Source organism: Odocoileus virginianus, chromosome 12 (genome assembly GCF_023699985.2).
Source record: "Odocoileus virginianus isolate 20LAN1187 ecotype Illinois chromosome 12, Ovbor_1.2, whole genome shotgun sequence".
NCBI classification, from domain to species: domain Eukaryota; kingdom Metazoa; phylum Chordata; class Mammalia; order Artiodactyla; family Cervidae; genus Odocoileus; species Odocoileus virginianus.
In genome coordinates, this window is record NC_069685.1 from 50,036,862 (window position 1) to 50,057,104 (window position 20,243).

General features: G+C 47.1%; 1 protein-coding gene and 1 long non-coding RNA gene across 8 annotated transcripts in view; one reads left to right on the forward strand and one right to left on the reverse strand.

Moving 5' to 3' along the window:
- Positions 1-20,243, reverse strand: part of CUX2 (cut like homeobox 2) — a 287,416-nt gene that overhangs the window by 226,880 nt on the left and 40,293 nt on the right. The window lies entirely within an intron of this gene.
- On the forward strand, positions 14,018-15,959 carry LOC110135121 (uncharacterized). The gene is made up of 3 exons (XR_002313274.2): positions 14,018-14,139; positions 14,876-15,030; positions 15,322-15,959. It is a non-coding gene; the product is annotated as an uncharacterized lncRNA (long non-coding RNA).

The following is a 20,243-nucleotide window of genomic DNA, read 5'->3' on the forward strand; positions in this document are numbered from 1 at the left end:
TAACAAGCCCCAAGGTGATTCAGTTGAGAAGCCAAGTTTGGGAAACCATATCTGTGCGCAAAGATGCAGCTTCCAGAATGCTAATCACTGGGATGCTCAAAAGAGAAAAGACCCAAACTTAAAGAGGACAGCTAGATGAAATACAGGACACCGGATCAATTTGAATTCAGACAAACAACAATTTTTTTAAAGTATAAAAACATCAAATATTGTACAGGATATACTTTAAAAATATTTATTTATGTATGGTTGTGCCAGGTCTTTGCTGGGGCACACAGGATCTTCACGGTGGCGTGCAGGCTCCAAAGCACGTGGGCTCTGTAGTTTGCGGCACATGGGTTTAGTTGCCCCACAGCGTGTGGGATCTTAGTTCCTCAACCAGGGTTCAAACCCAAACCTCCTGTACTGGAAGGCAGATTCTTAACCACCAGACCACCAGGAAAGTCCCCGCACAGGGCATACCCTGGACCGTGTGTTCGTGCTCAATCATGTTCAACTCTTTGCGACCTCATGGACTGTAGCCCGCCAGGCTCCTCTGTCCATGGAATTTTCCAGGCAAGAATACTGGAGTGGGTTGCCATTTCCTCCTCCAGGGGACCTTCCCGACCCAGGGATTGAATCCATATCTCCTGCATTGGCAGGCAGATTTTTTAGCACTGTGTCGCCTGGGAAGCCCTGCACAGGATATACTTAGATTAAAAATTAATTGTTTATCTGAAATTCAAATGCAACTAAGTATTACCATTTTTTAGTTTTTGCAAAATCTGGCAACCCAAACTGAAAACCATTTACCATTCCACACCAAAGAACTGACATAAACCATAGCTCATCCACACAAGGGAATATTTATAGCCACTAAATGGATAGCAGTCATCAACACAGCACTTGGCAAGTGCCAGGCCCTCTTCCACCTGCCTCACATTAATGAATTAGTGTAATCTTCCAACAACGGAGGCCAGTATTATTGTTCCTGTTTGACAAAAGAGGAAACTGAGGCACAAAGAAGTGAAGTCACTCAGTCAAAGCCACATGGTTAGAGAGAGGCAGAGCCAGGGATTGAATGAAAGTTAGATTCCAGAGGTAAGTACAGATTTAATCATCTTACTGTTCTCTAATGGAAAAATAAATAATAAAAGATACAAAAGACTTAACTCATGCAACCTATTATAAGGTGGGAATACTTACACCTGATTTCATTACATAAAATTTATATATTAATTATAATACAGGTATTAGAAATGGTTAGGTCACACACAGTTGGCAGAAGTATAAACTGAAACAACCACTTTGGGAAAATTGCTGGCATATACTATACTGAAGCTATGCAAATAATTCCCTGTAACCCAGCAATCCATTCCTTGGTTTAAACTATGGGTCTCCACCAGAGGCGATTCTGCCCACCCCCGAGGGGACACTGGGCACCCTTTTGATTGTCACAACTGACACCTAGTGGGCAGAGGCCAGGGATGATACTCAGCATCCTCCAATGCCCAGGACAGCCCCCACCACAAAGAATCATCCAGACCCACATGTCAGCTGTGTCAAGATCTAGAAACTTTGATTTATACTCAAGAAAAACACATGCACCAGTTCAACCAGGAGACATTCAGGCACCAAAGTTCCTAGAAGTGCTGTTAGTAGGAGCCCCAAATTGGAAGCCACCCAAATGCCCATCAACAGGAGAATGGATGAATAAATTGTGGTCTCCTCACACAATAGAATGCTAGATGAGAATGAGAATGAATGAACTGCAGCTACACACAACAATGTGGATGAATCTCAAGAACATAATGTTAGTGAAAGAAGCCATACAGAAAAGAGCACATGCTGGGTGATTCCTTTCACATGAAGTTCACAAACAGGGAAAACTAACACGTGCTGTTAGGAGTCAGGATGGGTCACTCTGGGGCATGGCTGGCAGTGGCTAGATGGGGCTTCTGGGGCAGGGGGCAGGGAAGTTCTATTTCTTAATCTGAGTGATGGTTCCATGTTTGTGACAAGTCATTGAGCTGAACATGTATGACCCATGTCCTTTTCTGTATGTTTGTTATAAAAAAAAATCTAAAGAAATCATGATACAGGTTTATCTCAGAAACAGGTGATTTTCATTTTCTTCTTTTTGCTTATGTGTTCTTCCTACAATTTCCACACTGAACATACTTTATTTTTTTCTTAAATAAATGAGTAGGTCAACAGCATATGCTGTTTACTCATCAGAAATTTGCTGACCCCTGCCATGTGCCATCCCCAGAATGGGGCCCTTGGGGTGTCTGTGGGGGGACGTGGGAGGGGGCATCTGTGCCCTCAAGGAGGTCACAGTCTTGGTGAGGGCAGGGAGCAGATGGAACTATAACCCAGGTCTGGGCCACAGTCAGCCAGCAGTCAGGTATTTCATCTGTCCAGCCCAGCGTTTTAAACAATTTGAAACCCCTGCTGCAGGGCCAGATAGCCCCAGCTGTCTGGCACTCCTGCTCCCTTACAAAACTTCCTCCTGCTTAGCAGGGGCTGAACCCATCACTGGTGTCACCTGCCTGTCCCCATGCTCATGGAAGTTTGCCATTCCCCGAATTAGATATTGCAATCAACACTGTACTATGACAGAACGATGGACAGAGGAAACAAAAATGTATAGGGGTAAAGAGGCTGGGGGAAGGGTGTCAGGGGACTTGCTTTTGACAGGAACATAGACACAGTAAGAACAAAATTTGCTGTTGTTCAGTCGCTACGTTGTGTCTCTTTGTGACCCCATGGACTGCAGCATGCCAGGCTTCTCTGTCCTCCACCATCTCCTGGAGCTTGCTCAAACTCAAGTCCACTGAGTCAGTGATGCTATCTAACCATCTCATCTTCTGCCACCCCCTTCTCCTTTTGCCTTCAATCTTTCCCAGCATCAGGGTCTTTTCCAATGAATTGACTCTTCACATCAGGTGGCCAAAGTATTGGAGCTTCAGCATCAGTCCTTCCAATGAATATTCAGGGGTGATCTCCTTTAGGATTGACTGGTTTGATCTCCTTGCAGTCCAGGGGACTCTCATGAGTCTTCTCCAGCACCACAACTCGAAAGCATCAATTCTTCAGCACTCAGCCTTCTTTGTGATCCAACTCTCACATCCGTACATGACTACCGGAAAAACCATCACTACATAAATAAATCAGGTTTTATTTTGACCAACTTTGGGGTAGAGGGACTATCAACCAGAAAGTCTTAAAGAGCGATGATGGGCCATCAGGGTCAGCCAGGGTGAATGTGGAGAGGTGTGCAGCAGCTAAACTTCACTGAACACCTGCCATGTGCCAGGCGGCACACAAGGCCGCGCTTTACCTGTACTGGCTTCACTAAACCCAGTGGCCCCGCTGGACAGATGGGAAAACTGGGAGGCTCAGAGAATTGACAAGGTTGGCTCAGTGAGGATGGCAGAGCTGAGATACAAACTCAGACCAGGCCTGACTCTAGAGTTAATTCTTTTTTTTTTGGGGGGGGGCAGGGGTGAAGTAGAAAAGGATAGCTTTACTACTCTGCCAGGCAAAGGGGGGCACAGCAGGCTCCTGCCTCGAAAAACTGTATGTCCCCACCAGAGCTACATTCTTAAACATGAGATTTCCCCCCAATCTCCCACAGGAGAGCCACGATGCCATGTCAGCACCCCTTCTCCTCTCCTCTCAGGGGTCTGCCTGGAGCTACCAGACTCCTGAGGAGGCACACGAGTCAGGAAAGAAGGGAACGGAGTTGAGCCAGGAAAGGCAGAGCAGGTGAGCTACAAAGCACTGCTGCAGGGCCCTGCTGGGAACGCAGTTGAAAATACCAGCTGCTCCAACCAGCATCGCCTTTAATCTCTTCAGAAAATGGATGCTGCTCCTGGGTCCCCAGAGAGCCCAAAGTTTGGGCTGAAGGCTTTCTGGAAAAAAGCTGTTGCCGGCGTCTCCACAGTCACCCCGGGTGACGTCTGACACTCCACCGCGCACTGGCTGACAAGCGTCTTCAAAGGACAGAAATCGGCAGCTTTGCCGTCTTTTCATACAGATGTCATTCACCCACAGGAAGCGCTCTCCCCATGCATTGTGAGAGTTATTTTGGTTTAAGGAAGCCAACCCAAGAGCAAATCCAAGAAAGAAATCAAAGGAAGGGGGGGAAAAAGAGCAACTCTGGCAAAAATGAGAAAAAGTGGCATTTGGGTAAACTGCACACAAAACAATCTTTTTCAAGATGATCTTTTTTGAGATCAAGGATGAGGGGGGAGAATTGTGCTGAATGTCAGCAGGTGTGGTGGGCTCAGGAAGCTGTATGCGACTTTGTGGGAGTCTGTGGGCCATGTTTAAAGAGTGGGCAAAATCCATTCTCAATGAGCCAGACTTGCTGAGCTTACATGTGACTAGCGAGGAGGGCAGGTGACTCGTGCCTGCTAGGGGGTCCCAAGGGCTTCTCTGAAGAGAATCTGCAACCCGGAGGGAAGGAACAGCCCACATCTCCTGACGTTCCACGTGGGAGCTTATTTCTCTGGGTAGTTTATTGACACAACGTGGCTGGGGCACTGCCCAGTCCCCCTCCAAAAGCTCCAGCAGAAAAACCCTGCAGTCATTGCAATTCTGCTCAGAGCTGTGTCCAGGCACGCCACGTGGCCTCCCTGTTCCCTCCTCCTCTGCATGATGTTTTTCAAACAACAGGGAACATCCTGCACCACCGGGCAGGTCAGCACCAGGCTGGGTGGCAGATGTGGCATGTGTCTGGTTCACCTTGTAGAAACCTGGCCATGGAGAATGGAGTGGCCAAGAGTTCCCAGAACACTGTATAGGCAGAACTGTTTTGGAGGGTATTTCTGATTGCAGGTAGCAGAAATTAAGTTAAAGAGCGTAATACTCCCATCTCCCCCAAAATCCAAAAAACAAACAAACAAAAAACATGAAGTGGGCTCCTGTAGTCAAACTACTAAGAGATAGAGAAGGTGGCTTCTGGGATGATTCAACCAGAGTCTGTCTCCATATCCTGACTCAGCCTCTCCTTATAGGCTGGCTTCACTCTGTCCCCATGAGGCTGTCAGCAATCCTGGCTACAGGCAGCTCTAGGTTTCCCTCCTTCTAGCAGCTCAGCTAGAGAGAAAACAGAGACTCCCTCTCTGCTTCAATTGAAAAATCTGGGGGACACTCTTTGATTGGCCCAGCTTGAGTCATGTGACATTACCCCTGAGTAGTGACCAGTCACCTGAGTCAGGGGGGATGGAGTATTCTGACTGGCAGTTCCCTCTCCTCTCCAGACTGAGTCACATGACTGAGGGGAGGAGGCAGGAAGCAAGAAGAAGGTCATCACAGGAATGGGGAGCAGCCGGGCAGATACCCCAAGGTGTTATCTGCTGCATGCTGAGCAGTGATGTCTGACTGCTGCCTGATTTTGTCATCTCAATGAGCACCTGACTGACCTCTCCCCAGCCTGATTTCTAGTCCATTATCATGAGAGACAGACTCACGATAGCCACTTGGATCACAAACATTGGGCCAGAATCCAAGGGCCACTCACAAGGTACCAAGTGCTCTGCCAAGTGCCTTCTGGGAATAATCTCATCTGATCCTTACAGCAACCCTCTGTCAGCCCATTTTACAGTCGGAGAAGCTGATGCTCAGAGAGGTAAAGAGGCTCACCCAGGATCATACACACAGCTTGTAAGAGGCAGGGACAGTTGTTGAAACTGACTCTGGTAGATTTCAAAGCTACAATTCTTTTTTTAAATTGAAGTATAGTTGACCTACAATGTTGTTAATTTCTACTGTACAACAAAGTGATTGTTATACATATATGTACCTTTAAAAAAAATCTTTCCCACTATGATTTATCACAGGCTTTTGAATATAGTTTCCTGTGCTTTACAGAACCTTGTTGTTTATCCATTCTCTATGTAATAGTTTGCATCTGCTAATCCCCAGCGCCCAATCCATCCTTCTGCCACTTCTCCTCCCCCTTGGTGACAACAAGTCTGTTCTCTATGTCTGTGAATCTTTTTCTGTTTCATTTGTGTCATATTTAAGATTCCACATATAAGTGATATCATATGGCATTTGTCTTTCTCTTTCTTACTTTACTTAGTGTGATAATCTCGAGGTCCATCTGTGTTGCTACAAATGGCAGTATTTCATTCTTCTTTACGACTGAGTAGTATTTCACTGTATATATGTACCACATCTTCTTTACCCATTCATCACTAGATGGACATTTAGGTTATTTCTATGTCTTGGCTATTTTAAACAGTGCTACAATGAACACTGGGGTGCATGAATCTTTTTGAACCAAAGTTTTGTCCAGATATATGCCCAGAATGGGACTGCAGGATCATACAGCAGCTCTATTTCTGCTTTTTTTGAGGATCCTCCATACTATTTTCCACGGTGATTGTAACAATTTCTATTCCCACCAACACCATTGAGGGTTCCCTTTTCTCCACACCCTATCTAACATTTATTTGCAGACTTTCTAACGATGGCCATTCTGACTGGTGTGAGAGAGTACCTCATTCAGTTTAGTCACTCAGTCATGCCCGACTCTTTGCGACCTCATGGACTGCAGCACACCAGGCTTCCCTGTCCTTCAGCGACTCCCAGAGCTTACTCAAACTCATGTGCATCGAGTTAGTGATGCCATCCAACCATCTCATTCTCCGTCGTCCCCTTCTTTTCCTGCCTTCAATCTTTCCCAGCATCAGAGTCTTTTCCAATGAGTCAGTTCTCTGCAACAAGTGGCCAAAGTATTGGATTTTCAGCTTCAGCATCAGTCCTTCCAATGAATATTCAGGACTGATTTCCTTTAGAATGGACTGGTTGGATCTCCTTGCATTCCAAGGGACTCTCAAGAGTCTTCTCCAACACCACAGTTCAAAAGCATCAATTCTTCGGTGCTCAGCTTTCTTTATAGTCCAACTCTCACATCCATACATGACTACTGGAAAAACCAGAGCTCTGACTAGACAGACCTTTGTTAGCAAAGTAATGTCTCTGCTTTTTAATATGCTGTCTAGGTTGGTCAGAGCTTTTCTTCCAGGGACTAAGTGTCTTTTAATTTCATGGCTGCAGTCACCATCTGCAGTGATTTTGGAGCCCCCAAAAATAAAGTCCATCATTGTTTCCATTGTTTCCCCATCTATTTGCCATGAAATGATGGGACTGGATGGCATGATCTTAGATTTCTGCATGTTGAGCTTTAAGCCAACTTTTTCACTCTCCTCTTTCAATTTCATCAAGAGGTTCTTTAATTCTTCACTTTCTGCCATAAGGGTGGTGTCACCTGCATATCTGAGGTTATTGATATTTCTCCCAGCAATCTTGATTCCAGCTTGTGCTTCATCTAGCCCAGTGTTTCTCATTATGTACTCTGCATATAAGTTAAATAAGCAGGGTGACAATATACAGCCTTGTCGTACTCCTTTTCCTATTTGGAACCAGTCTGTTCCATACTTTGGCCACCTGATGCAAAGAGCTGACTCATTTGAAAAGACCCTGATGCTGGGAAAGATTGAGGGCAGGAGGAGAGGGGATGACAGAGGATGAGATAGCTGGATGGCATCATCGACTCAATGGACATGAGTTTGGGTAAACTCCGGGAATTGGTGATGGACAGGGAGGCCTGGCATGCTGCGGTTTATGGGGTCGCGGGGAGTCAGACACGACTGAGCAACTGAACTGAACTGAACTGATTTGGCTGCATCTTAGTTGTGGTAAGCACGCTCTTCGTTGCAGTGTGCAGGGTTTTCTCTAGTTGCAGCACATGGGCTCTAGGGCACTTGAGCTCTGTAGTTGTGGCACACAGGCTTAGTGACCCCCGCAGCAGGTGGGATCCTACCTCCCTGACCAGGGATCAAATCCACATCCCCTGCATTGTAAGGTGGATTCTTCACCACTGGACCACCAGGGAAGTCCCAACCTCACTGCAGTTTTTACTTGCAGTTCTCTAATAGTTCAAAGTAAGCATTCTTAATACTGACCCCATTCTGACCCTCAGAGAAAAACACCTGAAAAAGTCAAGCTCCCCTAAAGAAGCACAAGGGGACAGAGGCAGGCCCCCAGGTACAATGACCACAGAATGGTACCCTCTAGCACAGAAACACTTGTCACCTGTACAAAGCTGAACCCCCCTTCCATCACGTATCCAGGGCCTGCCACTGGTGGGTGATCAACAAATATTGACTGAACTGGATCCAAACCCTGGAGAAAGTTAGGATGAAGAGGTTGCCCAGGGGATGTTTGGCCTCTGGTCTCTGTGACCATAGAGTGATACTCCCTGTGACCACGGAGTGACAAAATGGGCCCTGAGTCTAGGGCAAGTGACAAGCGTCAGATCACCTGAGAAGCAGGGGCATTGCCAGATATTCTAAAGAAGGATCCCAAAGGAGAAACTCAATCTTCCACAACACTGAAAGGACTTCGTGTCTAGTAATACGGAAACAAAATAACCTGAAATGCTCGCACTACAAAATATCCAGAAATAATGGATGAAACATACCAACACCCTTTTAAATATATAGGTCAGTTCAGTGTGAAAGTTAAGAGAAATTCTCAAGGGCCAAAACTAAAGAGGAAACGGAAAATCAGACTGCTAAGTATGTGAACTAATACTTCAGTGCCCCTGACAATGAAAGGGTGGGACAGGTGCCCATTTTAGTCCAGAGATCTTCACCCTCAGTGACAGTGGGTCAGAACACATCTATCCACTAATGCAGAAAGCAGAGAACAATGGGATTTGATCTGTCTTGGCCCTGTTTCTAGATTAGAAAACCAAAAAAGCAGTTTTCCCTGGTAATTCATAACCAGAGGTCTGCCCTTATAGGGGTTTACAAGTCAATTTTATACTACCCTTCAAGTTCTCAGACTTGCATACACCGGTATCACCTGGACACACAGATTGTTGGGCTCTACCCCCAGAATTCCTAATTCAGAAGATCAGGGATGGGACCAAGAATTTTCATGTATAAGTTCTCAGATGCTTTTGATCCAAGGACCACACTTTGAGAACCATTGCTGTCAGTCAAGTAATTAATATACAAAAAGTAATTTTCCTCTAGTAATACCCCTGGACACTAAGCAAAAGTGAATACAAAATCTCTAGAGCAGGAGTGAGCCAACTATGACCCGCAGGGCCAAATCCCACCCGCCTGCAGGCCAAATCCAGCCACATCCATTCAGTTACTTATTTCTGATTGCTTCTGCTGCACAACAGCAGAGCTGAGTTGTTGCATCAGAACCCACAAAATTAAGAATATTTGTTACCTGGCCTTTTAGAGAAAAAGCTGGCCAACTTCTACTCTAGAGGTAACCCAGGCCACACAAAATTCCCAGAGATTCAATTCTCCTAAAGGTGAGCTTAAAATCTAAAATTACAAAACACACAGGGAAACAGTCTACTATGTGTGAGAATAAATAGACACAACTAGCAGAATCAGATATAAAAACTTCAGATAAAGGAATTGTAATATACAGACTATAAATGTAACAGAGGGGCAGAGCTTACATTTAGCAACACTGAGGTCAATCAAGTATGAGATCCACTGTGTGCCAAGCTTTGGGCCAAGTGTTTTAACCTGGTCCAAATCCTTTTCACATGAAGAACTCCACATCAAGTATGAGACTGAAGCTCAAAAATGTTTCTTCATCTTCCTAACTTTATACAGAAAATATGAAAGAGAGCTAGTATGAAACCTAGGCTTTGGCCAAAACCTAGTTCTAGAAGGTTCTAGAGCATCTGACTCACTTCCACTCCACAAAAGGGTGATCCACAGTAGGGGTTGGGAGCTCATAACTTGCAGTACCCAGCTAAATATGGAGAACCCAACAACCTCCTGAAACTACATGCAAAATGCTATGCGTCTCAATCAACAGTGTTCCTGAATAAAGGATACATACCTTTCATCAGATTCTCTAAGCCGAAGAACCCCAGATATAGCCAGATCCAAATGCAAACCTTCTTGCCGCACCACACCAGAACCCTGTTAATAACTAACATTTCTCGTGCATGATGTTAAGCACCATTTGAAATTTGTACAAATATGCTTGTTTAAATCCCACACAATCCTTTGAGGAAGTGCTTTTATCATCCCCATTTTACAGATGAGAAAACTGAGGCTACAGAAGGGTCAAGTAACTTGCCTGGGGTCCCACAATTAACAAGTGGCAGAACAGGAACCTCAGAGTGGAACCCACGCACCTGCACGCTTTAACCCATGCCACAGTGCCTCCTGCTGCATGTAGTAAGCAGCCATCCAGTTCTGAAACCAATTACTTACCTATACAAGTTTGGAGGGCCTGGGGTCTTTCCTATCTACCCTGGAGCCATTTCTACATACACAATAAACACAAGGGTACATCTACTCTAATTTCAGAGCAAAACTCCCTCCTAATCCCAATCTTCACATCCAGAAAAATATTTTAAGGCCAGCCAGACATGAATAGGACACTTCTTGGAGTGTGAGTATTCCCCCATTCCCCACCACCTTGCCTGGCGCCAGCCCAGACCCCAACTACCTACTTGGCTGCTGTTTTGCTCATCGGCAGCGTAAACACACATTTACCCAATTTTTCAGAATGAGCAATATTTACTCAACAGCCCAGAATGGCTCATATGGAACTATTAAACCCCATTGCCTCAGTCTGCAGCTTGGAGTGCGATAATGAATCAGTATTTTGGAGTGATTACGATGCTAATAAGAATGTGTGAGGCACAGAATATCACTATGCAGGGGCAGCCGCCAAATCCCCTAGACTCCCTGCCTCCGAATCTCTCATTCGGGAATTCCACCATTCCAGAGACCAGCCTGCCTGGGAACCTCCAGCCCCCGAGGCGGGCCATGCTTGAGTTACCGGAACACAAAGCAGATGGGAAACAGAAGCCTACCATTTTGCAGAGGGCGGGCCCTGCTATGCCAGCCCTCATCAGAAATGTGGGGAGTGACGGTGCCCACCTCCTGACGGCCCCAAAGGCCCCGGAGCTCCCTATTCTGGAAAGGACGTAGAGTTTCAGCACAGCATTTCACACACTCAAACATGCACAAATATTGGAGAAAAAAATACTTGTTCCCTCAGGCTGCATGCCTGAAGCAATGTTGGATCTGGTGGATTTTTTTTTTCTTTTGGATCTTTCTCTTTTCACAAGCCCCTAGGTAAATATGAGTGGCAAAAAGAAAGCATATATCTGAATGTGGTGAGGCCTCTCCTGCTCCTCTCCCCATCTGCCCAGAAAAATCACTCTGTTCCTGTCCCTGCCTTGACCTGCTCCATCCTGTACACTGATGTTTTCTGGATGCCTGGAAAGGCCAGGCATGCACTTTCCAGCCAGGGGAGAGTGGCGGGTGGTGCTGAGTCTCCTTATCTAGCCACTCCCCCCACCCCAGCCTCAAGGCCCTTAAACCCTTCCAATTCTCCTCTTTCACCCCTCCAATGCCCATTTCACCCAGTCACAGTCCCCCTCTATTTCAGGATAAAGACCTCAGCGGGGTCTACAAGCCCCATTTGAGTCAATCCTGTCTACCCCGCTCAGCCACACTTCTCAGAAGCAAAGGTGTGTCCTCCCACCCAAGGACCTTCGCCTATGTTGCTCCCTTCTGCCTGGATGACTGTGGCCCCTCTTCACTTGGCTAACTCAGGAGTCCTTCCTTAACTTCCGGATTATATCTGCTATACAGTATCATCATTCCTAGATCATTTCCTCCACAGCCTTTTACAGGGTTTGCAATTTCAAATATGTGTGATTATCTGATTAATGTCAATCTCTTGAGGGATTTCACTTCTAAACACCGTGGAGACCAACAGTGCCCTCAGGGCAGACAGCACGTCAGTGGTGGTCACCAGGGCATCACAAGGGCATAGCCTGGGACCTGGCACATAGTAGGTGCTGGATAAACACAGATGACTGACTGAGTGAATAAATTCCTGAGCCCCAGCCCCTCCCTGACTACTTCCTTTGGCTGTTTCTTCCCTGAGCTGGACCTCATAGCTTTTCAAGCCTTTTCTACATGGCCCTGTCTTATCTACTGCAAAGTGTCACGTTCACATTACAAACACCAAATAAATATTTAATCACAATGAAATGCTTGTGGATCCTCAACCAGAACAGCCCTGTGCCCTTCCCTTGGTTTGGCTGAGCGTTTGTGTGTGTGTGTGTGTGTGTGTGTACATCTGTATTTCTCTACAAGAGTCTTCAACAGAAACATACACACATGCACAGGCAGAAAAATACATTCGCGTGAATGTGTCCATCACATTCATTTGAAAAGGGTTAAGTGAGAAGCCCCTGCAGGCTAGGCACAGTGCTGGAGGAAGAAGACTGAATGAAACCGACCCGCCAGGGGCTGCCCAAGAGCTTGCTATGAGTCAGTCCTCAGTTAAATGCTTCAGGCCAATTCACTGATCTAAGCCAACAAGGCTTCCTGAGAGAGGCTTTGAGGGGCCCCATTTGAGAGACAGAGAAGCTGAGGCACAGAGGAGAAAGCACTGGCCTGAAGTCGCACTGACAGGGACAGAATTTGAACCCAGGACTACTTGACTTTGGAGCCAGATTCTTGGCTTGAGAAAAGAGTCAAAGACATAAAACCAGAAATGCAATTTTTTATCCATCACTGGAGTGTTTTAAAAGCAAAAACACCTAGAGATGCCCAGGGACATGGTCCAGATGAGGAGAGAATGATCCATTCACTTCATGGAATATTAGACCAGTGAAACACTTGATCTGAAGACAACAATGATGTGGAAAAGGGCAATGCCACCGTTAAATGAAAAGGCTACAAAACAGAAGGAGCCACACTTCTGACGGCAAACCATTAGGAGCAGACAGAGGCACACTGGAGCGCTAAGGGGAGCCTGTGTTGTTGGCATATTCTTCCTCTTCTTGTTTGAAAATCCTCCATGTGGCAATATGGCTTTTATAAGATGAAATTAATTTTTAAAATCCCTTCTTTTCCTTTCAGTCACAGGATTCCCTGATAATCCTCTGTGGCCAATACCTCACTCCCTCCCCACAAACCGGAGAGCTTTCTTCAGCTGCTTTTGGTCCTCTAACAATTCAGGAATGAAAATAGGAAAAAGAAGGCAGACAGGCGGGAAAAAGAAGACGTGTTGCTATTGCATGCAGGGATCCTAGGGATGCAGAACTGGGGAGGAATGTGTGTGTGTATGCGTGTGTGCATACATACCAGTGAGTGTATGTACACACGTGCAGGGATCCTAGAGATGCAGAACTGGCAAAGTGTGTGTGTGTGTGTGTGTGTGTGTGTGTGTGTGTACGGGCCAGTGAGTGTATGTACATATGTGTGCATGTAAGTGCGTGCGTGTGTGCCTGTGGCTGAGGATGCCATGGGTCTGTGGCTTTCCAAGCAGTCTCAGCAACCAGAGCCTGGCTTCCACACAGCTACAGTGAGGAAAATCCCAGCACCACCTCCAAGAAGGGGAGGCACCCAAAGGCAGAGAAATAGCAGGTGTCATCACTTGCTTTCTTTCTAAGGCCTCGCGCTCCTCTGGTTGGAGGAAACATTACTGTGTCATTTCCCTTCGTCTTTATCACTGACACGTGGCCATCTGGAGGATCAAGTTGGTAACAGGGAGAAAAGGGGGAGCAGGCATCAAGCCTCTCTGCTCCTGACAGCAGCCGGAGCAGCCTAACTCCTGCCCTGGCTCTCGGAGAAGCAGCCTCGTCTTGTCTACACTGCAGAGAGGCCACAGGCTCCAAAAGAGCCTCCCAGAGTGGGCTGGGCCAGGATGGGTCTGAGGGAAGTAGAATTTGCTCCTTTCAGTGTCTTCACATCATGTTCAACCCCTGCTTCTCAGTGAGGTCCTGGAAGTTTAGGGGTTGCTCCCCAAAAGTTTCTGGGAGCAACAAAAGTGTTGTGCTATCAACAGATATTTATTGAGCATCTAAGATGTGCCAAGCTCTGTACATGTGACAAGAGTCAGCAAGACAGACACAAACGCTGCCCTTGTGGGTCTTAAAATAAAAGAGACAAGGCAAGCAATCCCAATGAACTGTGATGTAATAATTATGGGGGAAGCCCCCTGACCCTGCCAGAAGGTTCAGGAAAGCCTCCCAGCTTGGAGATGTGAAGGATGAGGGAAATTTGTCAGGCAGAGTGATGACAAGAGGATTCCTGGCAGGGGGAACAGTATATGCAAAGTATGGAGGTAAGAAAGTGTAAGGCATTTGTGGACCTGATAATAATTTAAGTCTGGCTGGGGAGCTGGTGACAAGGAAGCGCAGTAAGAGGTGAAAGGGTGGAGGCAAAAGCAGTTGGGAGGCGGTAACCACAACAGGTCTTGTAAGCCAAGGTAAAAATCTGGACTTCATCCCTTAAGCGACAGGGAGTCATTAAAAGTTTTTAAGTGGAGGAGAGGGTGTGGTGACCTGATTTCACTTTTCAATAAAGCTCACTCAAGGTAGAGCTCAGGGCCCTCAACTCGTGGTTTTAACTTCAAAATCAAGCAAGGTCATCACCATGTGACCTAAGTCACTGCCACCTCCCCACCATGGTTTCCTGGGGATGCATGCCTTCTGCACAGAGTCCTGTTACTTACCACAAAAACCAGGTGAGCTGGGACTAATGCCTGGAATTCTTACCCCAGGCAACACCTCTCCAACCCTCAGTCTTGCCCATCTGAGATAAGATTCAACCCACTTCCTCCAATTGGGAGGGTTAAATGAGCTCAGATTTGTCAGGGGCTCAGCAGGGTGCTGGAAAAGCACTTCATAAATAAGCTACTAAAATGTTTCTTTTCACTAGTTTAGAACCCCCTTAAGCAGTGTGACAGACTTGAAGACCCAGGGCCCACAGGTCCAATTTGATATTTATGAATAGGCAAACCTGTTGTGTGCCCAGCATTTAATTATTTTCAATTTCTTCCCTGCATTTACATCTTAAAGGAATGTTCATAAAACCCAAGTTTCTGGCTTCTCTTGAAAACCTGAACCATCTGCTTAAATCCACTGCAGCAAAGGCCCTCAAGCACCCTTGAAGGCGTGACCAGCATCTTCTACCCCAGCTCCAACTGTCAGACCAGCTGGAGGGTGACCTCAAGGTGGGGAGTTTCCCAGAGCTCAGGGCTAAAGATGCTAAATCTGGGTAGGAGGCAGTCAGGGGACAGAGGGGCTGCCGGAAAGAGCCCCCTTTCTGGCACAAAGGCCCCCTCAACCCACTTACTCTTTGGTAATATCCCTTCCAAATCATCCCTACCTTCCTTCAATATCTAAGGAGCTTTGCACTTAGGAAAAAAAAAAAAAAATTCAGCTCCATTCTGTGGCCCTGAAGGTCTCTGTGTGATCTGACCCCTGTTACCTCTTGAACTCATCTGCCACTTCCCCACCTCTAGGATGCAGAGAGCCATGACCGGTGGGCGGAGTGGAAATCCAGCAAAGTAAGAAGAGGTTGGAAATAACTTGCCTCATTTTGCAGATGAGGATAACTGAGGCATAAACGGGACCCTCACTGAAATCAAAAGGGTCCAGGAATCAGCCAGTGGTCCTACTCCCCTCACTAGGAGGGCCCGGCTATCTCTGCCTAGCAGCCCCTCATCAGAAGAGCCTTGGCCTTATTAGGACATTTTCAGGGCATGGTCCTCTTCCACTCACAAACCCACCATGCTCAGTGGAGGTCTGCAAATATTCTTCAGAAACCAGACCCGGTTCCAGAAATGGAAAAGTAACCCTCCTGCCCCAAAATGCAGAGGGGCCTCCTTGGCTTATAAGCACCTCTCCAGCTGGCGAACATGGCAGGTGCCCTTATCTGCAAGGATGCAGCAAAATGCTCCCTCAGGTCCCACCCTCTGAGCTGCCCTCCTCTGCCTTCTCTTGGACCTGCAATCTGAGAACTGCTCCATCCCGCGCGCTCTCTCTCTCTCTCTCTGTTCCTCTACTATGTTCTCCCTTCCTCCCCAGCCAGGGAAATGGGGGGTAAAAAAATCTCCCAAGATCCCCAATTTAAAATAAAAGTCAGATCTTTTTCTCTCCCCTTCTTTACTACCTAATAACCACACTTGTGTGAAGTTGATGCTCTACATAACGAAAAGAGAAGCCTCCTTGGAGAGGGTACAATCAGACAATTTTTAAGATCACGGAGCATTAGACCATTCCCAACTGGGTTTACTAATCAAACAGCCAAATCCTTCATAACCAGCCAATCCCTACAGGGCAATTAAATCCTTCCCCTTTAAAACACTTGCCACACTGTCTGGGGACAGAAAGAAAAATTTGCAAAATTCATTTGATAAATTAGCCAGGGAAAAGAAAGGAGTGAATCAAGCTTTGTTCTTTTCATTTTTTTTAATTATGGAATTCACAATGCCTGAATAATGTTTAATAAGAACTATGAAAATTCCTAACAGTATTACAACACAACACAAAAGAATTAACCTGGTTACCGTGAAAAATTGCATATTTAATTAAGAACAGAGAGTTCAAAACTATCCAGAGATTTCAAAAGTGCTGTTGCCTGAGGGGCCAAATTACATGCTTCCAGGGCTGCTAACGGAGTTAGCGCGTTCAGTCATTACCCAGGCGTTCCCATTAAGTGACTCTGGGCAGATGACATCAAATTCATTTCAAAAGCACCAGGAACTGAAGCATTCACTTGGGTAGTTTAAGGGAAGGCAACTATCCTGCTGGTACAAATCAGACCCCTTGTTGATAAAGGCAATAATTAAAGAATAATGTTAATTAGCTGCTTTTATTTGAAGAAAAGTACGGTAGTTGGAGGGCTTCCAGGCTGTTGAGGTGGGAGTCGCTCCTTCTGGAAAACGTGGAGGCTGCTGGTGGGAATGGGAAGCCTGGGGACCCACAGGAAGAGAGAAAGATGGCAGGGGCAGGGGTGGGCAGATAAGACAGGGCCAGTTAAGGAGGCCTGGGCTGCCTGAGGCCTGGGTACCCATGTTAGAATCAGCCTGGTCACCCTGAGGCCTCCAAGGGGGGCAGCTAAGAGAGCCAGGAAAGATGGTACTGCCAGTCTCTTGAGCACTGTCACCATCGGGCCCACTTCCATCATGGCAGACTGGCCAACTCAGATCTTCCTGTCCAACTACTTCCTGTCACATCCGCTCCCCTCACTCTGCCATCTCTGTAACTCCTGCTTCCCTTACACAGCCTCCTGTCTCTTCATGGTCGATCACTCAGTGCTGAATCACCACCACCACCCCCCTCACTAGAGCGCTGTTTTCCCGAAGATGGCTGCCACTCTCTCATGCTCTTCCTGCACTGTGATTTGACACTCCTCCATCAAGTAGTGCGGTCTACAGCCCCTCGTTTTGAACCTGGGTGGTCTTTGGTAACTGCCTTGACCAATAGAGAAGAGGGAAATGATGCTAGCAACTTCCAAGGCTAGATTAGGAAAACGCCTTCTCTTCACCTCACTCTCTTCAGGACATTCACCCTTGGAATCTGGCCACCATGCTGTGAGGAAGCCCAAAGTAGTCCACACAGAGAGATCATATGAAGAGGCTACAAGTTGGTGCTCCGGCTGGTAGCTGAGGTCTCAGCTGACAGCCTGCATCAACTGTGAGATGTGTGACTTGCTGGGTTACCCCCAAACTGTGACTGTTCCCAGCTGAAGCCCCAGATAACACAGAGCAGGAACAAGCTGACTCGGCTGGGCTCTGTCCTAATTCCTGACTCTCAATTCTGACTCACAATATAAATAGTTACTTTACCCAGTAAGTTTTGGGGTGGTTTGTTACACAGCAGTAAATAACTGATACAGTAACACAAATCACACGTTCTAAGTACTATCCTCATCCCCAACATCTCTCTTTCCTCACAGACCTAGTGAAGAGGCACAGGACGAGAAACAGATCAGTGAATCTGACCGCAGTGATAAGAACCTCCCCCAAAGAAAGCCATAATTAACCTCTACCTAATGCCTCTTTCTCCAGTACCCTTGCCTGGAAAATTCCATGGATGGAGGAGCCTGGCAGGCTGCGTGTCGCTGAGAGTCGGACACGACTGAGCGACTTCACTTTCACTTTTCACTTTCATGCATTGGAGAAGGAAATGGCAGCCCACTCCAGTGTTCTTGCCTGGAGAATCCCAGGGACGGGAGAGCCTGATGGGCTGCCGTCTATGGGGTCGCACAGTCGGGCACGACGGAAGTGACTTAGGAGCAGTAGCAATGCCTCTTTAGTCAACTCTCAACAGCTCCTGGGTGCTTGCTTCCCTGCTGGCTGAGAAGGTAAAGAATCTATCTGTTTGCAATGCGGGAGACCTGAGTTCATATCCCTGGTCTTGATACCTGGTCTGAGAAGATTCCCTAGAGAAGAGAATGGCTACCCACTTCAGTATCTGTGCCTGGAGAATTCCATGGGCAGAGGAGCCAGGGGGGCTACAGTCCATGGGATCACAAAGAATTGAACACGGCTGAGAGACTTGATACTTCCACACTTTTCAACAGCCCCTGGGATCCCCAAGCACCTGCTGTGTGCAGGGACAGGAGGGACTCGGCAAACCACAGGGTCTAGTGTGGAAGGGAGACAAGACAGGAAGCACCACAGTGTGGAAAACAAACTGAGACCCCCACACCACTGAGGGCTCTGCCGAGGACCCATGGTTGGTTCAGGCTCTGAGCCATCGGGCTCCAGTGAAGTGGTTGGATTCTCATTAGCAAGGTGCTTAATTAGGGCAGCTCATCAATATATCCCAGAGAAACAAATTATGCCCTGGCCCAATCCCACTTACCTGCTGGCAGCTGGGCCAGCCCCAACCCACTAAACAGGCTATCCTGGGCAGGATGCAAGAGAACATGCACTGATGGGGCAGCTGGGCTGGCTCTAGGGACTCAGGGGTGGGGAGCTGGGGGAGCTGCCTACCCCAGAATGCCCCACCTTGGAAGCCAAGAGGGAAGCAGGAGCTGGGCCTGGATTTCTCTCCTCCCTGCTCTGGGGAGGCAGAAGGCCTCAGAAGGCCTCACCCACCACAAGATGCCAAGATGCTCTGCTCTGCTCAGAGAGTAATTTTTTTCCAGAGATGAATTTTGCAAAGTAGGCCAAGGGCTGTGGGACCAACCCCCTTGCTTGCAGAGGCTGAGAACACCCTCCCAGGGACAGTGCTGGTTCAGCGAGGCTCACAGGCTGCTGGCCCAAGGGGCCCCGGGTCCAGCTACCCCAGGATGTGAAGGGCAGAAAACAGGCCTGGCTCCTCTCAGGAGTCCCTGCATGGTCACCAGCTCTGACCTTGACTCCTGGCACCCTGACATCCCAGCTGTTTATCAGCGTCCACTCCCCGGAATCCTGGCCCTTGCCTCTACTCCTGCCAGCCAGCACTGTTCATTGTGAACAAAACACCAGCACATAAGACCTTTGCAAGGCAAATCTGCATGCAGTCCCTTCCCAACTGTACAGTATCTGCTTTGGATATTCACAGAATACCAAGAGGCAGGAGATCCTACAAACATAGGAGGAGCTCTGAAGTCACACTGACCCTGCTCAGCGACCCTGGGCAGTCACTTGACCTGTTGTGCCTCACCTCTCTCCTCTGCAAAATGGTAGTATTAATAATGTCTACATCATAGAGCTGTTATGGAAATTACATCATTTAAATGATGGTTTTCTTTTTTAATATTTACTTTTATTTATTTATTTTGCTGTGCTGGATCTACTTGTGGCACATGGGATCTTTGATTTTCATTGTAGCATGTGAACTCTTTAGTTGCAGCATGTGGGAACCTGGGCACCCTGCATTAGGAGCACGGCATCTTAGCCACTGAACTACCATGGAAGTCCTTAAATGATACTTATTAGGAAGTACTTAAGAGTTGTGCCTGACACAGAGCCACCTTTGAGAAATGTTTGTTAAATTTAAAACCAAAACCAAAAAAATACAAAAAAAAACCCCCAAAACTTCAGCACTCCTTTCATCCCTAACAGTCATATAAATTCTGCCCATTTTCCAGAATGGCTGCACTGAGGCCAGAGAAGGCAGAATCACCTCCACACCAGTCACTATGTCAGCACAGCCGGTCCCTAGAGTGAAGCTGCTAACTCATATGCCTATGGAGGCTTCACAAAAAGCATCAGTGGGACAACTGGGCCCAGTGGGGGCTGTGCAAAATGGGAAACCCACTCTCCATCCCCATCCCCATGGCACATCTCAGCTGACTGCTGCCCTGTCTGAAATGCAGGCCCAGGCATGCTAGCTCTTCTGCTGAAGAGAAGCCAGGAACCTCAGTTTTGACATTTGTGACCTCTGATCTGGGCACCAAATATTCAGCATTCACCAACTGCCACACTAGTTACTGAAGCTAATATAGAGT